The sequence below is a fragment of the Macaca mulatta genome, chromosome 3, assembly GCF_049350105.2.
Source record: "Macaca mulatta isolate MMU2019108-1 chromosome 3, T2T-MMU8v2.0, whole genome shotgun sequence".
Taxonomy (NCBI): domain Eukaryota; kingdom Metazoa; phylum Chordata; class Mammalia; order Primates; family Cercopithecidae; genus Macaca; species Macaca mulatta.
The window spans coordinates 177,856,479-177,863,825 of record NC_133408.1 but is presented as its reverse complement, the minus strand read 5'-3'; the positions used below and the strand labels follow the sequence as shown (position 1 = coordinate 177,863,825).

At 40.2% G+C, this 7,347-nt stretch overlaps 1 pseudogene; it reads right to left on the bottom strand.

Moving 5' to 3' along the window:
• Positions 1–360: 360 nt before the first annotated feature.
• Positions 361–6,790, bottom strand: LOC100430835 (serine/threonine-protein phosphatase 2A 56 kDa regulatory subunit gamma isoform-like; annotated as a pseudogene).
• Positions 6,791–7,347: the final 557 nt, after the last annotated feature.

Sequence of the window (7,347 nt, the reverse complement as noted above, 5' to 3'; positions counted from 1 at the left end):
GTGAGTTCTTAGTTTATGTAAGATCTGGTTGTTTAAGAGTCTAGGACCTCTTTTCTTTCTCTCTCTCTCTCTCTCTCACTCTTGGCATGTGACATGGCCAAGAGAAGGCTCCCTATCACTTTTTATCATCATTGTAAGTTTCCTGAGGCCTAACCAGAAGTAGATGCCAGCACGATGCTTCCTTTAAAGCCCGCAGAGCCATGAGCCAATCAAACCTCTTTTCTTTATAAATTACCCAGGCTCAGGTATTTCTTTATAGCAACGCAAATACAGGTTAACACACCACCCCATGCTATAGTACAGTAGCTAAGTTTCTCCCATTTGACTAATGCTGCATGGGTTCAATACCCAGCCAGGGAATTAGTCTTTTCTGGTTTGATATTTCTGTGGCTTTCGCCATTTATTGATCTTTTTTCCTTCCATGGACAGTTTCTGATTTCTTGTCCTGCGTTTTCCTTTCTCTGAGCTATCTTTAGGGTGATTCTGGATCGTGTAAAAATTGTTTGCCACCTCTTTGGAGATAACTTGTGCACCCATGATTAAGTCATAATTTTGGTTGAGATGCTTAGAAAGATACCTTTGGTAAAGAAACTCAAAAGCCAAAAATATCAGCTGTTGTCCTGGCTAAAATCTGGTAACAGGAGACTTGAAAGAATTGTTTTTATAAAGAGCTCTGTGGCTAAAAATCAGCTTAATTAAAAGCTGATATTCAAGTGTTCTCTCTCTCTCTCTGTCTCTCTTTCTCTATAAACATATACACATATATATACACGTGTGTGTGTGTATTTAAAAGGCCTTATACTTTTCTTCCCTTTTTTTTTAATTCTATTTTTGGGAATTTTTTTTTTTCAGATGACTGGAACCTTTTTAAAGAACCTATGTGTTTGGTTTCTATGTTCACTTCTTTTTTTTAAGAATTGTTCTTCAAGTTAGTTTTATTTCACCCTATTCTTCATATATTGTAAATTCTAACAGTCCAAGAACCCTTAAGAAAAACATAAAAAGGTGCCACAGACTCCTTTTCGGGAGCAGCTGCTTTTTTTCCTCAGGGAATCCCAAGCTGTAAATGGACATAGTCCTCTCAGATCTAAAACTGTTCTTTCTGGATTGTGTTATGTGGTCTTTTTGGCTTTTGGGGGGTACCAGAAATTACTTTGCATGATGCAAAAATAACCTTGGTGTGTGTAATAGTTAAGTAAGAGATGCACTCTTAGAGATGGCTCGTGGTAGTTACTTATAGTGAATGGTTATTACTCCAAGGTGCTACTTACTTTGTGGCACACTTGGAGGGGAAAAAAGGTGCTTTTGGGTGTTTAAAAGCTATGTAAACACCCTCACTCTCCAATAAGGGATAAGACTCCTGTGGGGGATGGGCTGATCAGAGTGGGCTGATTAGTGTTGAGTTGTCCACCAATCTTGGGAGAATGTCCCTGCAGTGAAGTGTATTATAAAAGCATTGCACGTTCACATTCCACTGTACTCCCCTCTTTTTGGGGACCCGAGATTCAATGTAAAATGGGATCCTTGATTTTGGGGCATCTGTGTTCTGCTTTCCAGCTTTGCCTACTTGTTACGTATTTAAACATTAAAGCTGCATGCTTTCCTGGCCCTTTCCTTACCGAAAACCAGTTATCTACATAGGGAATAAGTTAAGTTAAAAAGCCAAAATAGAGGCAGAGCACAGTGGCTCACATCTGTAATCCCAGCACTTTAGGAGGTCAAGGTGGGAGAATCACATGAAGCCAGATGTTTGAGACCACCCTGGGCAACATAGTGAGACCCCACCTTTAGCAAAAAAAAATTAAAAATAACTGGGCTTGGTGGCATGCCCTGTAGTCTTATAACCAAAATGGAGGCTCAGCTGCTCACTGCCAACATAGTCCATTTAATAAGGGTGAGGTCTGGTATAAAGAAAGCGATATTTTATTCCGAAGCTAGCTTAGGGGAAGAAGTCATAAGACTTCTTGCCTAAGGGTACCACTTTTCTTTTGGATCAGAAAGCAAGCACTTTTAAAGGGGGCTTAGCATTAATGGCACAAGGGGTGGGGGGAAGTGAGCAGGTGAGGGGTTGGCAATGTTAGCTTAGTGCCCTATCTACCAGGTGATCAAGCCAGTGACTGTTGGTGTCTCCATGGGCAGGCATACTTTGGGTTGTAAATTGACTGTTATCTCTCCAAGCAACCTCCTGGTGGGTGAGGTTTCCTTTCCGGAGCTCCTAAGCATATAGTTAGGTGAATTTGCCCTGTAGGGAATGTCTGGTGAAGGAGGAGTAAAAGGCTATTCAAATTTAGAAATTTGCATTTCTAAAGGACTAAGTAAAAAGTGGGGACAAGGAGGAAAAAGAGAAGAAGAGAGGAAAAAATAATTAAACTATTTCTTAGGAAAATGGGAGTAGTTGGTTACAGTTCCCCACTGCCAAGTTCCCTTCCATCTCTGTGAAATTGGGGTACTGTATTTATTCTGGCTACTTCCTGCTGAAAGACGGTGTAGTTATTGGGTGTTGGTATGGAATTGATCTGTTTGGATTTGGAAATATTTACGAATACCTGGACTTTGCAGATGATATTTGTTGGACCATTATGGTGCAAGGTCTGGAAAGTCTCTGGGGAAAGTCCGTCTTGCATTCCCATACGGAGGGTGCAGCAGCATTGAACTGCACAACAGAGGGACATGCTTATCCTTGAAATCAGGGCCAATGTTACAGCCAGCTTTTGCTACCAGGATGGTACTGATCTGAGTCAGGACAATAATCACTGGTCTAGTGACAATGTGGAGTCAGACATAGCTTTGATTTGTTGGGATGTGTCTTGCAGGGCTATCTGAGACATTTCCCAAATTTACTGGGATGTGTACACAGCAGTTAGTCTTAACTATCATATAGGTTGCCCACTGCCCGTCATAATTGGATATAATGACAGGTTGGCTAAATATGTATTTAACAGGTTCCAGGAAGAGCTATGAATACTCATGAACCTAGTCATAAGCACTGTCTAGTTCTTGAGAATGGATCAGGTTAGTTAAATAGTTGCGTCCCATCCCGGAGGTGGCATTGCAGATGGGCTAGGCCTCTACATGTGATGAAGGCAAACAGATTATTAATAAGAGGCATTTCTATGGAGACAGAAGAAAAACAAAGGTTAACACTGAGCACAGTTTATTCAGATGTTAGACTCAAAGCATCTTTAGTTACAGAGGAGGAAGGCTGTGGTAGTCTGACATGTCTTTCTCATCTCTATTACAAGGAATAATGCAGTAGTAATTTCATTGATTCCAAGCCAGAAAAATCTGAAAGCAATAATTTGGGACTTGAAGGCTGGATGGAATTCAGGATTCAGTCCAAATTGCAGAAAATAAAAACTCACAAACAGTGAACACAACTAGACTCTAACAATAGGTGTACTATGGGTTTTTTTCTAAAACATATATTTTTCTCTCTAATTATTTTTACTAAAGACAAGTCATTGTAGAACCAATTTATTTGCATAATAAATTTCAGTCTTATATGTGGCCTGAATATTTGCATAAAGTATAACAAGAATAATTACTTGCCACGTAGACTCTTTCTAAAATTGGCTTCGCTGGTAGTGTTTGATTCCTTTATTCCATAAGGAATCTCAGATTAGATTTTTAAAGCCTTGAGCCCAGTCATGGAGTTATCTGTACCTGCAAATACCTATATGAGTTGGGGGAATTCCTCTCCTTAAGACCTCAAGATAATTTGGGGCTCCTGGACCTGTCAGAAGGTGACATTCTTTATTTACCACAGGTGAGGACTCTATACAAGGACTGTGTAGACAAGGTATGAGGCCAGTTTTCCCAAGGGGCTTTTATTGGCTCTGTAAGTCAACTTTGATTCCTTAAAGCAGTTTGTTTATACCTGAAAGTATGCCACTCTAGTCAAAACCTTGGTAAAATAACCAGGGTCTCCAATGGTGTCTTGTTACAACAGAAAAAAGATTCTTATTGAACTTGTGCAAACAACTATACTGCCATAAATTAAGTATACTTACAAATCGTTTTCAAATTCTAAGGAAACCAGGTAGAGAGAAAGAAATAGGCTCTAAATTTTGCTCACAAGAGTGTACTTTACCCAATTGTTAAAAGCTGCAAACAGTACAAAAGACAAAAAGTTTTCTGAACTCTGTAAAACAAAAGAAGTAGCATGTTTCAAACAAAAAGTCATAAAAAGACTATTTTGGTCTTCCATGTAATTAACTCCTGTTCTGCTTGACATTTATGAACACATTAACTCTCCATGGGAGTCTTGGAAGTTTTTCCCTCTATTCTAATTTCACAATTTTCAAAGTTATCAGAAACCTAGATTCCAGGGCACTTTTCAGAGTCCTATAGCTGATTATAAAACTGCCTTTGAAAAGAATCAGAGTGAAATAACAATTGGCAACTGCATACAGAGGGGTTTGAGCCTCCCTTTCCTCTGGGGATTGCCAGCTCTCTCCCTGAGCCTAACAAATAACTTGGCTCACTGCCACTCAGGCCTGCAAAGTGAGTGCCAGGCCACCAGGTCCTGAAGAGTACTGGGGCAAGGGGGCTGCTCATGGCAGGGTCAGGGGAGGGGCTGCCCAGGCCAGGTGAGGGGCTAAAGGCTCAGAACAGCTATGGTTAAAGTCTGATCACCTTATGGCACAAAATAATTTAACTTAACAATTATAATTGTTACTGATAATATATAGACATATCAGAATTATAGGACATATCAGAATTATGGGAATCTTATACAATTTTGGAACACAAGCTAATAATATATTTATATGAATATAACCCAAAGAAAGTTTAAACACCATTTTATATTTGGTAATGTTTTTTGTATGGTTTTAATATGCCAAATAAGCCAAATATGTCCCTTTTGGACTTTAGGCTACCTAATATCTAAAAGGGTTAGCCAGATCAAAGAAAAAGCTTAGAATTTGACTTCGGAAAGTTTGTCAAATATCAAAGGTTTAAACACTTGCTATTACAAAATAGAATCCCAGGTCACTATAAGTCATTTAGTTAGCCAAAATGATATCCCTCCTTCTCAGGATGAAGATATATTCCTATCTTATAAAAGCATTCAAGTAACACCCTGGACGTTTTCATGTTATGCTCTTTTTTAGTACCTCATGATTGGCTTTGGTTAGATTTTCTATTTTAACCAATGCTTCTTCCTGTTCTTTCATTTTTAGCTTCTCTTTCAGTTTCTCTGCTTTGAACAGTTAGGTACAGTCATTAAACAGCTTTTGGTTCATCTCCATGAAGAGCTTCAGGATGCTGGATATCAAGCCATGTATTGTCTTGTTCCAATGGGTCTTTGAATTGCAGTACAAGGATGGAAACGCGATGAGCAGAATCTTTGCTGCGTTGTTACTGATCAAGCTCATAAGGTATTCATTATTCCAGTAATAGAGTGCTTGCTCTGCCACCTGCCACCTGGAAGTGTGAGCTGGAGACACATTTGGCTAGCTGCCAGAAGAGAGGCTCCATGATCTTCCAAATTCCAATGGTTCAATTACATCTAAAATTTCTTCTAATTTGTTTAAGAACATTACTTCTTTTGGACTGTAAGGCTTTGGCCCATATTTGAGAAGTGTCTTCACCACTGATTCAGTGAGGGTGCTATCCTTTTCTAAAAACTGTACTACATGATATGCCAGCTGCGGATGGTAGACACTCAGAGATTTCACTTTGTGCAAAGGTATAGCACCTTGAATAAGAAAATCTGTGCTCTTCTTTTAGTGGTAAAACAAATCCATTAATTATACTTCCCAATATATCTAGTAACTCTGCTATACCATCGTGAAGCTGTTTCATAAATAAACCTATGAAATGTAATATTTATCTGTTTTCTTATGTAAGCTCTCAAGCCTAAGAATTTCCCATAGATTCTGCAAAGGCTTGTTTAAGGAAAAGCTCTCTCCCAGGTCAGGCACATGGCTTACACCTGTAATCGCAGCACTTTGGGAGAGTGAGGTGGGTAGATCACTTGAGGCCAAGTGTTCAAGATCAGCCTGAGCAACATGGTGAAACCCCATCTCTATAAAAAATACAAAGATTAGCCAGGTGTGGTGGCACATGCCTTGTAGTCCCAGCTACTCAGGAGGCTGAGGTGGGAGAATTGCTTGAACCTGGGTAGCAGAGGTTGCAGTCAGTGAACTGTAATTGTGCCACTGCACTCCAGCCTGGGTGAGAGAGCAAAATTCTGTCTCAAAACAAACAAAGAAAAAACTAAACAACAACAAAAAACTCTTCCCTTAGCATCTTCACTGTCAAAGCACTCTAAAAGCTGCAGTGCAAACTTCTGACCAATATATTACTTTGCTGTATTAGGTTGGAAACCTGGAGACTCTAAAAATCTTTTTTTTTTTTTTTTGAGATGGAGTCTCGCTCTGTGGCTCAGGCTGGACTGCAGTAGTGTAATCTCGGCTCACTGCAAGCTCCACCTCCCGGGTTCATGCCATTCTCCTGCCTCAGCCTCCCGAGTAGCTGGGACTACAGGTTCCCACCACCATGCCTGGCTAATTTTTTGTATTTTTAGTAGAGACGAGGTTTCACCGTGTTAGCCAGGATGGTTTCGATCTCCTGACCTCGTGATCCACCCGCCTCAGACTCCCAAAGTGCTGGGATTACAGGCATGAGCCACAGTGCCCGGCCTCTAAAAATCTTAAGAAATATTCATAAACAAACTGTAAATGAGGCCAGGTTGCTTCTGACATTGGTTTGTTTTTCTCTGGGCCAAATTCAGCTTCTGGACACTAGAAGGTGGTAATGTTTGAAACATGTCAACTTCAAACATATGGACTACCTCTGGGTAAACAGGTTCTGTGATCCAATTCCAATGATGGGTGATAAATTCTTCCGTTTCACTTAAAGTAGCTCATTGTACTTCCTTCCACTTTAGGTCATTTTGTGGATCAGAAACAAAGTCAAAGAGGACACAACACTGATGTAACTTCCAAATGAAAAGTGTCTCTGGATCAGCAGGAGGAACATCGTTTAAAGATGGTAGTGTTTGAGTTCTTTATTATTGCTCACGCTAAACCTTGACGAATTTTGCTGTTTGTCTTTCTTCACTATGGGCTGACAGATTGGTACATTTATTTTAGCAGATACTGTAGATGGGACAGCAACAAGGCTATTTTTCCTGAAGGAAATTTGCTCTGATCTTACTGTGTCTTGTCCTTCTTTTAAAGTTTTTCCACTTTTCCCTGCTTTTGATGATTCTTTTTATTCACGTGCTGCCCCCAACACCCCGCCCTGGCCCCACCCCAAACACACCACCCCACCATTGCCTACTCTTCGAAGCTGCAGTGCCCCCACCTCGTCATCATGCCTCCCTGGCCACAACCACCA